A 20,038-nucleotide genomic window follows, 5' to 3' on the forward strand; every position below is an offset into this window, starting at 1 on the left:
TGGTTATTACTTCAAAAAGTGGATTTGGCAAAGTCAAGCCGGAAAATGACACCCACAACATTACACAACACATGTGTACATTTAAACAACAACAACTCGATTTAAATTAGTTTATAAACTTCGTTATAGGTGTTCCCCTCAGGTCGAAACTTATACACCTTTATTATCGTAGTACACTTTCTGACAAAATTTGAACATTCCCTGCCAGCATTTGGAAGTGAGTTTCTCACTCCCTCGCCTAGGAAGTCACTCCGGAGACACGCCAAGGAAGGTCATTGGTGTATTACACAAACAATTTCTATAGCCTTATTGTGATTACCTTATATCGCGTATGCCGACACTTCGGAGTGACTTCCAAGGCGATTGTTTACAATTTAATGATTTAACACATTTGAACTAATTTGGGACATTTTTCTATTTGATGATTATATGAGACGGTGGTGCAGTGGTAAGCATACTCGCTTTGCACTCTGAAGGTCCGGGTTCGATTCCAAAGTCAGGCAACAAAACATCACATTTTTAAAATGTAGGCGAAAATTCCAAAGAATAATTTCGGAGCAACTGGAGTTTAGCCGCTCATCCCAATTTTTTTTTTTTAATTTAAAGTTTTTTTTTTAATTGGCCGGCCTTCGGCCGGCGATTTAAGACTTTCTCCTATGGACAGGAGCAAATCTAGGGCAAGGGAACACAATTTTTTTCTAATTTAAAAATTTTCTCTTATTAAGTGGCTTTTTACAAGGGAATTTTTGGAACTTCAAATGCCCATATCTCGGGAAGTATATACTTCCCAAAAAAATTATGTGTACATTCGTGATCAGGGAAGTGAAATCTACTTGTAAAAAAAATTTCATCAAAATCGGAGCTGAGCGGCTAAACTCCAGTTAAGCCATAATTTCTCTAAAAGAGCGTAATTAAAAAAATAATAAGAAATAAATAAATAAAAATAAAAAATTAAAATAAAAAAATTAAACAAATAAATAAAAATGAAAAAAAAAATTATAATAAAAATAAATAGAAAAAAATAAAAAACTATTTTTTTTAATTCCAAGAACTATCGCGGAAATGATCTTCCAGAAGTGTCTCTGGAGTGACTTCCAAGACGACACGCCGGCGAGGTTCATTTCTTCACAACGGATGTCACTTCAGGGTGATTCCGCGACTGTTTTCATCGCCCTGGGCGACACGCCTAAGCCACTTCCGCGATAGTTTTGGCTTGCAGGGTTGTTTATTTTAAGACGTCACTCCGGAGACACGCCAAGGAAGATAAACAAACAATGCATATAACATTATTGTGATTATCTTTTATCGCGTGTATAAACACTTCAAAGTGAGGCCTGAGTCCTTTAAAAGCGGTTGTTTAAATTTATTTAAGAATTCGACACATTTGAACAAATATGGGGCATTTTCCTATCTGATTGTTATATGACTCGGTTGTGCAGTGGTAAGCATGCTTGATTTACAGTCTAAATGTCCGCCCAGCAAACCAAATGTCGGATGTCCCACATATCGGAACAATTTCGGAAGCAAAATCGTTCAAATTTCGTTCCGATTTCTATACGATTTTTCGTAGCGGAATTCGTTCAGATTTCGTTGCGATTTCGCGCAACATTTTAGTTTCCATGCAAAATCGCAAAAATCTAAACAACCCCTAAAAATGTCAACTTAAATCGCGATTTATTTAAAAAGCGCTCCGGCGATTTCTTTTGTTTTTTTATATTTCTCATCTATGAACAATGTAGTTTCAGAATCCTCAAAATCTTCCCAGGTGTAAGCACCTTCCATTTAAATTTGATTCAAGAGCACCGTGGCTAGTGCTGATAGACTCAACATATTCGTACACAAAGTTTACATTGATTGTTCTACTATAACTACAAAATGAGACCAACAGTGAAAATTATCAGAGATACGTTTGCAATTACAATTTTCCAAAAAAAACATAACAAAGAAAAATTAATCAATAAACAAGTAAGAAAAGCGTTAAGTTCGGCCGGGCCGGGTGGGGGTATACACCACGAACTGTATTGAAGTGAATTCCAAAAATTCCGAAAATTATGAGATATTGTCCTATGGGGGCTATATGAGGGCGTTGACCTATACCCACAAATTTCAGGTGGAAAGTTGTATAACCTTAACGAAGACAAACTACCAAATTTCAACCATTTCGGTGGGATATTGAGTTCACGACCTTCAAAATACCGAAATTCAGAAGGTACCGTTCTATGGGGGCTTTGTTAAGGCGTAGACCTGTACCGACAAGTTTCTGGGAGAAAGTTTTATACCCCCAGCGAAGACTAATACCAAATATCAGCCATTTCTGGGGAATATTGAGGCCACAACCTTTAAAACACCGAAAATCGGTAGGTAGGTTCTATGGGGGCTATATAAAGGCGTGGACCTATACCAACAAATTTTATGTGGAATGTTTAATACCCCAAATGAAGACCAAATACAAAATTTCAGCCTTTTCGGTGGGTTAATGTGGCCACAACCTTCAAAATACCGAAAATCTGGAGGAACCGTTCTATGGGGTTATATGAGGGCGTGGACCTACACCTACAAATTTCTGGGTCAAAGTTTTGTACCCCCAACGAAGACTAAATACCAAATTTTCAGCCATTTCGGTGTGATAATGAGGCTAAAACCTTCAAAATACCGAAAATCGGGAGGTATCGTCTTATGGGGACCATATCAAAACGTGGACCTATGTAAACATTTTATGGAAACACAAAATACTAACTTACAACCGTTTCTGTGGTCAAATGGGACTAATACATTCATAATATCGTAAAGTGACGCGTACTATATACGGGGTGTTATATGGGGGCTATACCAAAACGTGGACCTATATAAACAAACTTTGGTAGAAATATATTTTAGCCTCTGAAAACACATAATACCAAATTAAAACCGATTCGGTGGTCAAATGGGACAAACATCTTAAAAATTCTTTAAAACGACGACGTCACTTTGTATGGGGGCTATCCGAAAACGTGGACCTACATAGCCCGCTTTCAATACCAATATATAATATATTTTACCAAAATTTTATCCACCTACTTCAATCCGTTCGGACGCTAGAGTGATTTCCACAGACAGACAGACGGACGGACATGACTAAATCGATGTAGAATTGCACGCTGATCAAGAATATATATAGTTTGTGGGGTCTACAATGATTATTTCGAGTAGTTACAAACGGAATATACCCTGCATCTTATGGTGGAGGGTATAAAAAGAGGCGTCAGAGAAAAAAAATTTCCTTCGATATTCATACGGCATTATTCCAATATCGTTCAGAAATCTTTACGAAGATTTGGAAGGTACCTCAGATTTTTTTTTTAGTTCTGGAACAGAGTTTTGGTATGTGGAGCAGGAGTCGTTATGAGTCGTGATATAGACTCATATGGTACGGACTTATACAATATTCTTGGGTAATGCTGTTAAATAGGTGGACTGACCGAGCATTCAGGAAAATGATTATTTAGTTAGTTTATGGGTCAAAATTTTGCGCATAGAAATAATGGTCCTAATATTAAAATCTATTATGTTTATTGTCTAACCGGCCGACCTTATGTAGACCTTGTGGTAAAATGACTACTGTAGTAACTAACGACCCTTTCTAACAAAAAGGTTGCGTTCATCGATCATTTCTAAAAGAAAGTTTGCTTTTAAGGGCATTTCTGAAAGAAAAACCCTGCTTCTATAGACCCTTTCTAAAAAATACACTTCTTTAGACTCTTTCTGAAAGAAAGCATGCTTTTATAGAAGCTTTCTGAAAGATAGGTTGCGTTTACGAACCCTTTCTAAAAGAAAAACTGTTTCTATAGACCCATCCTGCTTTTACCGACCCTTTCTGAAAAATACGCCTCTTCAGACCCTTTCTAAAAGAAAGTCTGCTTTTATAGACCCTTTCTGAAAGATAAGTTGCGTTTATGGGCCCTTTCTGAAAGAAAAGCTGCTTCTGTAGACCCCTTCTGAAAGTTAGTCTACGTTTATGGGCCATTTCTAAAAGAAAATCTGCTTCCATAGACCCTCTATGAAAGAAAAGCTTCTTCTATAGACCTCATCTGAAATAAAGGCTGTTTCTATGGGCCCTTTCTATTTTTGTTTACATTTTTCACATAGGAATAATTCTTAGCCTACTTAATATTTTTTTATTTTTGATAGCACAGTAACTGCTTGTTGTAAGTGCCACCACGATACTCCTCCCCCAGTGACAACGTTAGGTATTTATTCGTACAGTTCTTCCAGATCGTAGTACTCGAGTTTGAATGTCAGGTGGAACAGCAAGTGGTGGTGATTCGTTCGCTGGAATGTCGTCATTTAAAATTGATGCTGGTTTTAGGCGATCAACCGATTTCTCCCCTTTGGTTATAACAGTGAATGGTACGGTGTAGGGAGGTTGCAATGCAGTTCGTACAGCATCATTTCTGATGAAAACAAATTTTGCTTGTATTAATGCTTCCGGTTCATAAACTTTAGAATTTGCGTGACACATTATAGACGATTTAAGTGTTCGATGCCAACGTTCAATTTGACCATTGGATTGCGGATGGTAAGGCGTAGTATGAGTGACACGAACTCCAATCAATTTTGAAAATTCTCGGAACAATGCAGATTCGAACTGTCGTTCTTGATCTGTAACTACTTGAGAAGGCACTCCAAACCTAGATATCCATCCACTAAAAAATGCTTTTGCAACAGATTCAACTGTTATGTCTTGTAATGAATGGAATAGCCTCGGCCCATCTCGTAAATCGATCAATACATGTTAGACAGTATCTATACCCTTCCGACGGTGGAAGAGGTCCAATTATATCAATGCTTACTACCTTAAATCGGTTTGTCTGAAATATGAAATTGACCAACAGCGCTTTTTATATGGCGTCCAACCTTTACTTCCTGGCACTTTAAACATTACTTAGCCCAATTTGAAATTTCTTTCCGCATATTTGGCCATACAAACCTATCCGATATCATCTTAATTGAGGATTTTGAGCCAGGATGTGATATGTTGTGTATCATGCCGAATACTTGTTTTCGGAAACGAGGTGTGATGTACGGTCTTGCTTTAGATGTTGAAACATCACAAACGATTTCTTTTTCCGATGTAGGAAGTTCAAATGATTTCAGCTCTAGATTTGATGGTACTGCTCGTGTAACCAAACATTTCAGTTCATCGTCTTTCGCTTGATCTTCCGCTAGGTCTGAATAATTCAAGGAAGTTGGAAACGATATTGCATTGAGCCGGGATAGAGCATCTTCCGTGATATTATCTTTTCCAGGTACATGGCGAATATCTACAGTATGCTGTCCGATAAAATCTAAGTGTAGTTGACGAGGAGATGCTTTATCTTGTCGTTGATTAAAAGCAAATGTAAGCGGTTTATGATCAGTGTATATGCAAAATTAACGTCCTTTAAGAAAATGTTGGAAATACTTAACTCCTGAGTATGCCGCCAAAAGTTCGCGATCATAAGCACTATAACGTGTTTGCGTCTCAGATAATTTATTGGAGTAGAATCCGAAATATTTCCATTCACCATCTATTAGTTGTTGGAGAACAGCTCCCATACCAGTATCAGACGCGTATACCCATAAAGATGTTTCGGCTGATTCAACAGGATATGCCAAAAGTGTAGAGTTTGCATTCTTCAAACGATTTGCGTAATTCCGGTGTCCAAATTATTGGCGTTTTTCTTTTGGCCATTTTTTACGTTAAATGTTGCTTGAGCTTGAGCGGCTTTCGGAATAAAACGTCGATAAAAATTTATCATTCCCAGGAATCGACTTAATTCGTTAACTGTTTGTGGCAATTTATACTGGAGAATTGCAGATACTCGTTCTGAACTTGGAATAAGGCCATCTGGAGTAACACAGTACCCCAAAAATTCAAGAGAATTCTTGCCAAATTCGCTTTTTTCACTGTTGATTGTTACGCCATATTCTTATAACCGGGAGAATATTTGCCGGAGATGATTTTTGTGTTCTTCTTCATTTTCAGACGCCACAAGTATATCATCAATATAAGCGAAACAGAAGTCAAGTCCTCGTAAAACTTCGTAAAACCTCATTAATAAAGCGTTGGAATGTTTGCGCAGCGTTCGTGAGAGACCAAATGGCATACGCGTAAATTCAAACTACCCAAAGGGCGTAATTATCGCAGTCTTTGGGACGTCTTCCTCAGCTACAGGAATCTGAAAGTAGGCTTTGACCAAATCAATTTTGGAAAATACTTTCTTACCAGCCAGCATATATCCGAAGTCCTGGATATTCGTAACGATCGGAAACAGTTATTTTATTTTTTTAAAAAGTGCTCCGGCGATTTTTTTTGATTTATTGATTTTTTACACTATGAGCATTATAAATTCCGAATCCGCAAAAGCACCTTCCATTTAAAGTTTGTTCAATCCCAAAATGTGGTCCAACATGGCCCACCAACAATTTTACTTACTTTAAATACATTTAAAAAAGTTATATCTCTACTTCAATCCCTTGTGAAGCTAGAGTGATTTACACAGACGGACAGACGCAATAAACTTGGACCTCGTTAACTCCAATCTAAATTGTCTTTTCTTGCTAAAATGTGTAGGAAATGATCGTATCAAAGTGTATTCATTCTACAAATAAGTTACTTATATTCCCAAATTTAAGTACACAATAACAATATGCAATTTAATTACGTATCTACTGATTATTGCGAACACAAGAAACGCATTAAAGCGTTAAATGTTTTTTTTTTTTTAATAAATAAAATAAATAAATTTGCTTGACAAAAATAGAAGATTTATTTTAAGATTGATTGTATACACTTGGCAAAATAACGTCATCATTTTTAATACTCTTATCATAATATTTGTGGGGTATTAAAAACCCTACATCACTGCATGACATAAAATATTATTTATCACACATTACCTAGTAAGAGTTGTCACTGAAATAAACACATAAAGTTGTCTTAAATTATTTTTTTATTTTAAGGAAGAAATATTCATTCCATTTAAATAAATGGTCTTAAATTATGAAATATGCTTTTTATAAATTGTTAACGCTTTTAAGACCTTCGGTTTAACTACCCAGCAAAAAACAAGTAAGAAAGTATCAGTCAGCTGTGCTGACGGAGATATACCCTCAGCCACTGACAAAAAGAAATACAATCACAATAATCAGGAATTTGCTTTAAAATACGTGTAATCTGTAGGTACCGCAATGTGGGGCAATACCAAATCATCGACGTATACAAACAATTTTCAGTAAGCAAACTTCTGATTCATAGAGAACTCAAAGAGTTATCTTGCACAATAGCCATTCTAGTAAGTGCCGCCAGGGTTTTGAAGATTTGGGATTTTGGGCCATGATCTCAGGAAGTATTGACTTACTACGGAAAAAACGTACCGTTGTAAATGAGGTCGCTAGAACAACCTACTGAAAAAAAGAATCAAAACGATGCGAGAGAAACTCTTCAACTTCACTTTATACGAATTTTGTGTGGGAGATACCCGAAGGAGTGGACCGATATATTCCATATTCTCACCTGATACATAACTGGATGAAATAATACGATGTACAAAGTCTGCACCAATCAGAAACTCCCTGCGAGAATTATCTTGCGAATTTGTCATTTTGGTTGGTGCCGTCAGGTTTTCTTGGAGCTCTTAGGCCAATATCCCAGGAAGTATGGACTTGCGCAAGAAAAAAATTGTACCGTCGCAAGGACAGCATGCAAAAAAACTCAAAACGATCCGAGAGGAGCTCTTGAACTTAATTTTATCCAAAATTTGTGTGGGAGGTACCCGAAGGAGTGGCCGATATAGTCCATATTCGAACCTGATCTATATCTGGAAGTAATAATACGATGTGCAAAGTTTGGACCAAATCGATTGCTTCCTTCGAGAGTTATCGTTCTCACCATATTACAGAAAAATGTTGAACTTAAACTAAGTTTGGACAAAATATTACGATACCCAAAATTTGGTTCGAATCGGTTGATCCGTTCGAGAGTTACCGTGCGCACCAGCCAGCCAACCTCAAACGGCAGATAGACGGAAGGACATTGCTAAATCGACTACAAATAGTCTGAAACGAATTTCATCCAAACATATTTGGGGTCTAAAACCGGTATTTCGGTGAGCCACATTTTTTGTCGTATCAAAGTGTATATACTAGGGTTATGACTTTTTTACAACCTCATATCCCTGTATCCATGGTACAATAATTTATAAGGTAGGCCACAGTTAACAGCTGATTACAATTTTTTTCTTGTTATGACCTATTCTGTCAAAAGCAGGGTTGACATTTTTTACTGTAGTTGACATTATGCAATTATAAAGGTAGATGCAGAAGCCTGCCTTAACACTATATCTTAAAATTGAAAACAAGGACAATCAATTTTATTCGCGTGGCTAAATTAAATTGTTGATTTTTAGTATGTAGTAATACTTGCGAATGAATGATTTGTCAAGTATTGATATTTATTGAAATTTTTTCTAATAGTACGGGAACGGAAAAATTAAAAATATTGTAAAATTTCTAGCTGAAATGACGCAAATCGGATGCCAGCAATCACGATGTTGGATCAGCCAAACTTTTCAAGTAGAAAATAAGAGAATAGCATTTTTGTTTTCACTGTCTTAAGTTTTGGGTACAATCTTTGCTATTTTTGGAGCACTTATCTAGCAATAATATTCTGGAGCATAACTGAAGTGATTTTTATTTTTTACTCTAGTTGGTACTTTTAGTCCGGTCAAAATAGACATGCGTATAAGGGGGAAATAGCAAAAATTCCCACAAAGCTGAATTTTGGTGGAGAGCTAGGGTTAGCCATTAGAAGCAACGTCCTAAAAGTCCCCATCGATCCCATGTGTGCAAAACAAATTATTCGGGGTCAAAGGTCATTTTTGGGGGCATTATTCTGTTTTTTTAATTTTTCTCAAAAACGGTAAGACTTAGCAAAAGCCGGCTAAAGTAAAAGTTGTAGATTCAATAATTGTCTACAAGAGTGGCATTTATGATTCTTAAAAAAGACTTAGCATTTTCGAGATATCGCGATCTAAAAGTCAAATAAAAAATTAGCCGCGTAAGTATTTTATGAGGCGAGCCGGTTAAAGGAACGACACTGTGTGTTAGATACTTCCGTAAGCTTTCAAACGATATCAACTTTGCAGTAATCAGTTCAGTAAAACCGGGTCTAACCCGGTTTTTAAATTTGGCCATTCGTGTCGAATAACCGGCGAACCGGATCCGCAACCGTTGAAAATTATACATTTCCGTAATCAGCGCAACAAACCCTACCTTCGGACAAAACTTGAAATCGGAGAGTTTTCGTTGGGGTCGTACCCGTTGGGCTTTCGATTATACATGTGGGTTAAATGGGCTATTTTTGCATAAAATGACTCTAACATTGAATAACTCTACTAAACACGCTCCGATTTTGTTGTAATTTTTATAGAAGATAGCTATAATATCGCTCTTCAAGAAAATATATATTTTTTGGGGGACAGACCCGATTACTTCGCTTATTTTAGCCGGTTCTTCTGAATGTGTGCATATTTCCCTTATAAGTGCATAAAAATCATGTGTTTTTTAGAACAGCTATATCTCAAGAATGGTTCCTTCTAGGAAAAAAATTATAAAGGTCAAACTTGTAGATAATTTTTCTGTCTACAATATTTACTTTAGTCACTTTTTGATTAGATCAACCGTTTTCAAGAAATAAATCCGAACACCTAAAAAACCTTAAAATTTGACATTTGACCCCGAATAATTTTTTTTGCACACATGGGATCGATGGGGGCTTTTAGGACGTTGCTTCTAATGGCAAACCCTAGCTCTCCACCAAAATTCAGCTCTGTGGGAATTTTTGCTATTTCAATGTCTATTTTGACCGGACTATTTAACATAAACAGTGAAGTTCTAAATTTCATATGTTTTTATAAAACGGACTAACTATGCACATACATCTACCTTTATTATTGCTCCATGTCATTTGACGTTTTAAGCCATGGCTACAGGGTTGTATTTTTCAATGATTTTCATACCTGGCCTACCTCCACTTTATTATACCATGCCTGTATCATAGCGTGACGAGTTTCTACATAAGATTACATAAAATCTTAATTATAAAGTGATTCGATAAGAAAAGCTTCCGGACAACAAGTTTTTAAAGTTTTTTTTTTGTTGTTGTTTCATATTTTAAAACAACTAGTTTATTAGTGGAAAAGATTTGGCATTGTTCGCCAAGGGGTAAGGCAGGGAATACTATAGTTTCGATTCTCGTCACAGAATCTCATCAGTTCCCTTGTTTTTTGTTTGTGGATATTCTCCACCGAAGTTATTTTTCAATAACTTCTTCAACAAAAAACTTGTTATACCCAAACATCAATCGTCAGCTCGAAGTATAAAGGTAAGCAAAGAAAAAAGTTCAATGAGAAGTTTTTCCTTGGCAACCTCACACAACTCCGACGAAAGTGTCTGCGAAAATAATTCAAACCTTTTCCACTATTATGTGTCGTCGAATTTCGACGAATGCACACACCAAAACAAATGAAAAACACGTTTTAGAGTTAAAGTCGGACTTCATCTGAGTTTATTCAAAATTGTCCCACAAAACATAATTTTAGAGAGATGATGTCAGAGACATAAATATTCTTCGTCAAATTTCACTATGGGTCACCAAAGAAATGAAATGTCCATTTACATTTTATAGCATGAAAATATCTGTATCAATTTTGCTAAAAAAAACATGAAAATATTTCCCAATTTTTTGATAAAAAATTCTTCCTTCTTTTTTCGAGTTGATATATGGAAGTAATATAAAACTTGGTTATAGGTGAAAAGTGACAAAGGATGAAAAATTCTACACAAAAATTGACTATGAGTTTCAAAATACAAAATACAAATTTACATATATCGACGCCTCCAAACAATAGTATGCTAAGTCGACTTAGCATGTTTTCAAGTTCTTTACATTTTTATATTTAACGTCCTTTAACTTAAATTCTGTCAAATTTTGGTAATGATCGGACAATCCGAACAGAAGTTATAAACAAATATATACTTAGCATAGTACTGAAGGTCAAAGAAATTTCCAAACTTTTAGAGCTTGTCCTGCAAAACTCGCTTTTCAGAACTATCAAACTATTATTTGGAGGTGTCGAACGTCCTTTAACTTAAATTCTGTCTAATTTTGGTAAAGATCGGTCAATCCGAACAGAAGTTATAAACAAATATTGACTTAGCATAGTACTGAATTTCAAAAAAATGTCCAAACTTTGAGAGCTTTTCCTGCAAAACTCACTTTTTAGACTTAGCATACTATTATTTGGAGGTGTCGATATTTGGATGAAATTATATGTTTTAATTTTGGACTGTTAATTTTACATAATTCCATACTGGATCAAAATCTAGCAAAATCCTTTACTTTTTGGGAATATTGTTAAAGAAAAAAATGTTCTAAGAGAAATTTCATTATGAGACTCTGAATAAAAGAAATCTTTAACCATTACGTATAACATTCTTAGCAGCCCTTGTTTTTGATGTAGGGTTTAGGACAGTATTTTAAAATTTTTAACCAGATTGTCGTTGTGATTGAAAAATATAAATAACTTATTGGTGGTTTTTCGTTATAAATTCTTACAGAAGATGTTGTGTGTTCAATTTAATAGCTTTAATAGAAAAAGGATAAGCCATTGGTTGCTTATATTGTATGCGAAAATACATTAGATGTCTAAGGCTATGGTCCAGTGAAAATATAGGTGTCATATGGGCTCTCACATGTACAATTTGGTGTGGTCCAAAAAACTACAATGATGGGACTCCTCCTACTTTGGTGGAATTTACGGAATAAACCTTAGAAATTGACATAATGGTCATTTCTTTGGTGACCCATAATGAAATTTGACGAAGAATATTTTTGTCTGACATCATCTCTCTAAAATTATGTTTTGTGGGACAATTTTGAATAAACTCAGATGAAGTCCGACTTTAACCCTAAATCGTGTTTTTCATTTTTAGAGATTTCTGGCGATTAGACAAGAGTTACAGATTTGGTGTATTCTGAGACCTATAGTAAAATTTTATGGCGAACAATTTTGTAGAATATTTGGATTTGATACGATCACATTTTTAAGGAGTTTTTGAAAGATTTTCGTAAAAAGGACAAAAGACCCCTTTGATGAACCGCATGAGGGTTACAATTTTTAACAAAAATATTCCCCACACCCTCCTACGTAAAGTCGCCAAAGACACTATATACCTGAAATGCAAGGATTTCAAGATATCTTAACTCGAATATTTCGAAGAAATTAAAAATGGGCGGTATTTGGTATTTGCCCCGCCTATTTTGGTTACTTTCCGACGTAAACTTTAAAAACGCCGATACACGTGTCTCATATTTTTAGCTCTACTTTCATAACCTACTAGGTTTTTCCCATCATTTTGAAAAAAATTTAATTTTGTTGCACAGTGTAGTTTGTCTAAATTTAGTTTATCTCGGCCCGTATCGGGCCTGTCCTTAGGGTACCTCTCCCACAAAAGTGCAACATTTGTGTCTAAGTGCAGTTTAGGGTCTGTTCGAAGATCCTTTGGAAATGTATGCCGATGCTGTTCGTTGTGGACATGTTTACAGCGATATTATATTTTCGTGGACAAGTCCATGCTTCCTGGCATACTGGTCCAAAAGTTATACAATGATCCACTGAAATGACTAGTGGTCCATTTCCAAAATAGAGAAAATTCAGAAAAAAAAACTCTAAATACATTCGATCTGTCCGTATATGAATGTTTTAATTCACATAGGCTGAGGGTATATCTTTGTCGGCAAAGCCGACTGATACTTTTTAACTTGTTGTTGGTGTACTTACTATGTGCCACAGAAACAAATATCGTATTATTCACCCTCCCCCAGATACTCGTAATACTATTTAATAAATTGTATATTTTATGTCTTTTTAAAGAATAAAATCCGTTAGAACATAATTTTCCCACAAGTTGACATTTCAGAAATCCCAATTAGCATATACAAATGTGCGAATTCTCAACTGTGGACAACTACCATAACTTGTCTCTTTAAAAATAATTCAATTTAATCATTTATCCTAATTAAGAAAGTGAAATCTAAAAATAAAATTGAAAAACAAACAGTTTTAGAATACGAACATGACAACATGAGTAACATTTATAATTTGCTAATTTGTTTTGCTTTTAACGTCGCCTTGTTCAGCGTTGTCAGTATTGGGGATTTTTCCCCAAATTGGGGAATTTTTATTTGAAATGGGGAAAAAAATTTCGACTTGGGGAATTGGGAAAATGTTGAGGAAATCATAAAAATATTTGGGGATTTTTGGGGAATTTCTTTTTTGACTAATTACTTCAGATTATCTACAAGTTTGCTTTAATAATAAGTGTCAGATAAATTAAAAGGAACTTTGTGTTCCTTTTAAATTTTAAAGTGCGCCCAAAAACAAGAAAAAATTTAGAGCAAATTCAAATCAACCAATCCGATTTGAGTAAATTTTATGTATACAGACTGTTTTGCTTGAAATGGAATGGAAGATGTAAAAACAAATCCCTGGTAATGCGAACCCTATTTTTCTTAAAGTAAGGTATTTAAAAAAGATGTAAGAACGGCCTTAATTTAAATTTTTAAACCGATGCAAATTGCTAATATGCATTTTCACGATCGAAAACGACTCGGCATATTTACCATGAAGATGTAAGAACGGCCTTAATTTAAATTTTTAAACCGATGCAAATTGCTAATATGCATTTTCACGATCGAAAACGACTCGGCATATTTACCATGAGGAGCCATGGATCTAGGCTTTAATTTTGACTTGTACTTTTTTTGAGTAAACAATTATTAAAGTTAAAAAGACCAGTGCCGAATATCTTAAACGCTGTTAATACAAATGCTGAAACCGATGCCTACAAATATGCAATTTCTTAAATGTACAAGCAATTTTAACCTAATATTGGCAGCAATTCACTGGGTTAACACAATTTTAGCTCTATAAAAACCTTTTTAGAACCAGTTGTCAACACAAAAATCTCCACGGATGTTTACGAATCGCAATGCAGAAAGTTAGCATTCGTAAATTGTAGTTGGTATTAAATATGTTTTCCGTTCCAACAATTAATTCTTAAGTAGAAAGAGTCTTCTATTTTGAACCATTTTCAGAAATAAAATGCAGCAGTTACTTGAATAAATAATCAATTTTCTAACAACTCCATTTGTTGTAGAAATTTTTAACCCACCTAATGCCTTGTTCAGACTGACGGTGTTTTGCTCTCTATTCGTTGTTCGACCCCAAATTACGATGTAATTACTTCATTTCCCATACAAAATATTGAGAACGAACAACGATTTGTGTACATTGTTCAATTTAAATTATTCTCAGAACGACGATAAAATATGTCCCATCTCTAACAAATGAGAGAATTTATCGAAATAAATTAAGTATGACAGGAAAAATACAAAATTTAAAAATTTATTAAAAACCCAAATATTTTTAGAAAAACTGCAGAATATGAATGAAAAGTAAACGGTTTAACGACTAGTATACATTCAAATCATAGCAAATTTTGTCTTCTCTTTCATTGCATTTACATTTCTTGTCCATCGTTTCAAATTCGCGTACAAATTTAGAAACGAAAATCAAATGCCTGCCGGAAAGTCTGTATACCAAAAAGTTATTTTGGCAGGTCTCTCTCTCTCGTTAATTTTTAAAATAGAAAAATTTGAAAATATACTGAAAACACCAAAATTGTGAGAAAAAATAGAAAACATGAATGAAACAAATATATGGTATGTTCCTTTACTTTTGAAAGTGGTAAAACCGGCAAAAGTGGCAAAAGTTGTAATCTGCTTCCATATGAATTGAATGGTGTCTGAAGTAAAGGAACGCTTTCCGAGTAAATAGTTGTAAAACTTGAAGATTCTTGCACGTAAAGGAACAGAACTATAATTTAATATTAAATAGATATCTGAAAGAAGGACAAATATTTTTTCAGTTCATATCAATTAACTTTACTCGTCTTTTGGCTGAAACTTTCTTGAAAATCAGTAAACAAAAGCTATGAAAATATGAATCATGTTGCTATGAATGATGTACCATGTCGTTTGAACGGGTTAATTCGTGTACGTAATTATGAGAACGAACGACGTTATTCAAATGCTGGTATGAACATGGCATAAAGAAATGTTACAACTCTTTCATTATAACAATTTTCATAAATCCAATGAGACTAATGATTCTGAATCACTTGAAAGTGAAGTTTTCAATATCGTTAGTTTAATGCACTTATAAGTATATAGAATACTTTACAAGTTTGATGATATGAATTTCAATAGTAAAATAAAAATACTTTTGATTTTTTTGTAATTATTTGTTAAAAAATGTTTGGGGATTTTTTTGAGGAAATTCAATAAAATCTGGGGAATTTTGGGGAAAAGTCTTGGACAAGTTGGGGAAAAGAGGCTAAAAAATACTGGCAACGCTGGCCTTGTTTTTCTTATTAGGTGGCGGCGATATCTGGTTGTTTCTTTATATGACGAGGCATGTTTCGATTTTACTTGTTAATAGATTATTTTTCTGTTAACAATATTCGCAATCAGTTCATAATTAACGGCATTTTTGTGTATAACTTTTTTGGCAATGATTAGCTTCTTTTAAAACACTTGGGATAAACTGACTGTTACTGGTGAAGCCAATGAATGATGAATATTAAACCGCGTTTTTGTGTGAATGAAACAAAGCAAAAAAAAAACCAATAAATAATCTATTTTTTTTTTTTTCAAAAAATTTAAAATTTGCTCAAGAATTCAAAAAATACCCCTTGAGTTCTCCTGGAACTCATATAAAGACTCATATACCTTAAAATGTCCATTTGTGTAAAAAAGCTATAATTCATATGGGAAAGGAAAGTCACAAATTTTAGGCCATGTAATTTCACTAATTTTAAAAAAGTGTTTTCGATCAAAACAATTTGGTCGAAATCCCAACAACAAAATGTAACGGCAACTGGGGAGCAAACTGGAGCCAACGAAGAGAGGAAAAAAGGCACACAAAATAAATAAAAAGAAATGCACTTTTCTAGCTACCGAACGATATCGGTTTCAAATGGAAACAATTCCATTTTATTAATTACAAATTTTATCCAAATGTCTTTAATATTTAAAAAAGTCTAAAATAATTCGAATTCAATTATTTAATTATTTTTAAGCAAAAATAATACGAGCGTTATAATGAAAAAATATCAACTATATTTGAGACTTGAATTACAACAACAACAAAACATCGTTCTAAATAATGTGGTGAGCGACATCTCACTACGGGGTTGCCACATCCAATATATTATTCTTAGAAAATGTTGCCACTTCCTTTTCGCCGTCAAGGTATCCAAACAAAAAGTGTTAAACGGACGGAACTGAACGGTACATTTGTATCGGGTGTTTTTTTAGTGGTATAGAACTTCGAATTGAAATAAAACACAAGAAAATCGTTTTAATGTTCATAATTTTGGCTTTATTGGAAGGATAATTTTATGCCATTAACGTTTAAATATGATTTCGGGCATGTGACCGCCGCGGCTGGCTCGAATATAGCCAATTCTAGAGGTCCAATTTTCAACCACTTTTTCGAGCATATGGGGCCGTATGTCGGCAATAACGCCACGAATGTTGGCTTCCAATTCCCCTAACGTTTCTGGTTTGTTGGCGTAGACGAGCGACTTCACATATCCCCAAAGAAAATAATCCAATGGTGTCAAATCACACGATCTTGGTGGCCAATTGACAGGTCCATTCCGCGAAATTATGCGCTCATCGAATGTTTCCTGTGTGGCATGTAGCGCCGTCTTGTTGGAACCACAACTCATCATTCATGCCATCCAATTCGGGAACAAAATAGTCGGTTATCATGGCCCTATACCGGTCTCCATTAACGGTAACTGCCTCACCAGCATTATTTCGGAAGAAGTATGGCCCAATGACTCCACCAGCCCATAGAGCACACCAAACCGTCAGTTTTTGTGGATGTAATGGTGTCTCAAGGGTCTTATGTGGATTCTCTTCACTTCAAATGCGGCAATTTTGCTCATTGACGTAGCCATTCAACCAAAAATGAGCCTCATCACTGAACAAAATTTTGCGATGAAAATCAGCATCGAGATCAATCTCATTTTCGGCCCATACACCAAAATCACGACACATTGCATGGTCTCGCGGCTTTAATTCTTGCACAAGCTGGATCTTGTAAGGTCGCAAGCCAAGATCTTTGCGCAAAATCTTCCATAAAGTTGATGGACAAAGCTCCAATTGCTGTGCACGGTGGCGAATCGATTCAATCGGGTTCTCTTAAACACTTTGCTCTACAGCGGCAATTGTTTCTTCGGTGCGCACTGTTCGACGTCTCTGCGGATGCGTATTATCATATAGAGTAAACATAGTGCGAAAACGATCCATGGTTAACCGAATTAATTGCTCCGATGGACGATTATGTCGACCATAAAATGGACGGAGCTTTCGGTAAACTTCGCGAACTGAACCATTATTTTCGAAATAAATTTGCACGATTTGCAAGCGTTGTTCTTTTGTCAACCTGTTCATGATGAAATGGCAAACCAAACTGAACATAAATGACATTAGAGTTGCCAGATTTGACCACAAAATGCCAGTTTTATCTCTATTCAAAAAACAAACCTGTAAAAAAACACCCGTTATATATGGGCTCAAAGAGGGCACTCTCAGACATCATTTTGTGAAAACGAAACTTTGTTCCAGGCTGTTCCCTAATAGTTCTAGTCCACTAAATTTGGAATTTCACTAAAATTTAGTACCTGTGGAAAAATAAAATAGCTCCGGTAATTTATAAAAACGTTTCTTAAAGGCAACAATCCTATTTACCTTATAAAAAAAAAAACAATGAACTCAATATCTGTTACAGTTTCCGAGAAATAGCTATTCTTTTCTCTAGAAATTTGCAAAAGTGACGTATTTTCCAAAATTGCGTAACAATTTTCGTCTTTAGGAGCACACCACGCTCACACCAATAAATATTTTGACCTAATTTTTTAGTTCCCTTAGTTTCAATATGTCTACTATCGTATCCCATATGGAAATTAACAAAAAAATTGGGTTTTGGTCAAGAAAATCGATTTCTGAACCACAGTGCGTTGTATGTATGAATTACGAGTAGTATCGGCTATACAACGATATCAGCATCGCTAAACGATTCGATTGCGTTGGCTAGACCATGACTTATAAAAACGGACCGCATGGCGGTACACGACGAACTGGAAGTTGAAAACTGTTGAAAAAAACAAGTGGCAGATGAGATCAATACAAGTAAAAAAGTATTTGCCGACAGAGATATACCCTCAGCCTGCGTGGTTTAAAATACTTTTGTTTTCCCAAAAAAAAAAAAAAAAAAAACGTATGTATTTAGGGGGTTTTCAAAATTTTGGGCGTATGAACCGAAAATTTGCGGGGAAATCGATAGATAGGGCTTTTGTATCATACTAGCCTACGAAAAACATACTATCGATGCAAACAGGGCCACTAAAAAGTAAAAAAGTTTGGACCAATTCGGTTGCTACGTCTATGAGATATAGCGCGTACCATTTTACCGAATATTTTCGAACTTTTGTGGGGGAGTTGCCGGCAGGAGGGGACCTATAAGCACCACCTTCGAATTTCGTCTAATATTCCAAGAAATATTACGATATCCAAAGTGTGGACGAACGCACTACATTTGGGGGTTTTTACACCTTTCGGGCTGTTTTCGCAAGAAGAATGGCTTGCCCCTAAAAAATCTTTTACTGTCGTAATTTACGCAGCGAATGCAAGTTGCTTCAACAAAAATCAAAGTTATTCGAGAGCAGGTCTTAAAGTGAATTTATCCAAAATTTTGTGTGGGAGCTACCGGAAGGAGTGAACAAATATAGTCCATATTCTATCCTGATCCATATCTGGTAGATATATTAGGATGTGTAAAGTATGGACCAAATTTGTCACTACCTTCAAGAGTTATCCTGCGCACAATTTTTCCGAACATTTTTGAGCTTTTGTGGGGGAGGTACCTGAAGGAGTGGAGCGATATGGCTTATCTTTGAACTTAAACTAAGTTTGCACAAAATATTACCAAGACCACATTTTGGACCGAATCGGCGGAACCGTTCGAGAGTTATCTTGCGCTCCAACCACTACACACGGTGTCATAGGGTTTTTTTTTGCAACTCTCAGGCTATTTTCTCAGGAAGTGTGGACTTGCCCCTGATGAAACTCGTACTGTACCGTATGGAGGGCAGTGAATACAAGTTGCCACAACAAAAATCAAAGCGATTCGAGAGCAGCTCCTAAACTGAACTTTTCCGAAATTTAGTGTGGGAGTTACCCGAAGGAGTGGACCGATTGGGTCCATATTGAAACCACATATAAGTCGGGACGAAATTTCACGATGTGCAAAGTATGGACCAAATCGGTTACTCCCTTCAAGAGTTATCGTGCGCACAAATTTTCCAAACATTTTCGAACTGGAAGGAGTGGACCGACATAACCCATCTTCGAACTTAAACTAAGTTTGGACAAAATATTACGAAAACCAAATTTTGGACCGAATCGGTTGATCCGTTCGAGAGTTATCGTGTGCTCCAGACAGACAGACGGACTGACATGGCTAATTCAACTCCAAAATGTCTGAAACACATTTCGTCCAAACATACTTGGGGTCTAAAACCAGGTCAGGCAATGTGCGCTTGCTGAGAGCAAGTGAGCATACATTTCAATGCATTTTACATTGAAGTTTTCGCTCACTTGCTCTCAGCAAGCGCACATTGCCTGACCACCCACCCTAAAAAATAGCAGACCAAGAAGAGGCAAAATTCTCAATATTTGCAACTTTTGACGGTGTGTTAGTAACGTTGTATGCACGCATGCTGCAAAACAAAAACAAATCAAAACATTTGTGTGCTCTTTCGTTGCGTTCGGGTCGTGTGTGTGTGAATTGGCGAAAAACTTCGTTTTTCTCATCTATGAACATTG

At 35.6% G+C, this 20,038-nt stretch overlaps 1 protein-coding gene across 35 annotated transcripts in view; it reads left to right on the forward strand.

Annotated features, from left to right (window-relative positions):
- Nucleotides 1-20,038, forward strand: part of Svil (Supervillin) — a 1,126,087-nt gene that overhangs the window by 619,530 nt on the left and 486,519 nt on the right. The window lies entirely within an intron of this gene.

Source organism: Musca autumnalis, unplaced genomic scaffold, assembly GCF_047663935.1.
Source record: "Musca autumnalis isolate F117 unplaced genomic scaffold, ASM4766393v1 scaffold_4, whole genome shotgun sequence".
NCBI lineage: Eukaryota > Metazoa > Arthropoda > Insecta > Diptera > Muscidae > Musca > Musca autumnalis.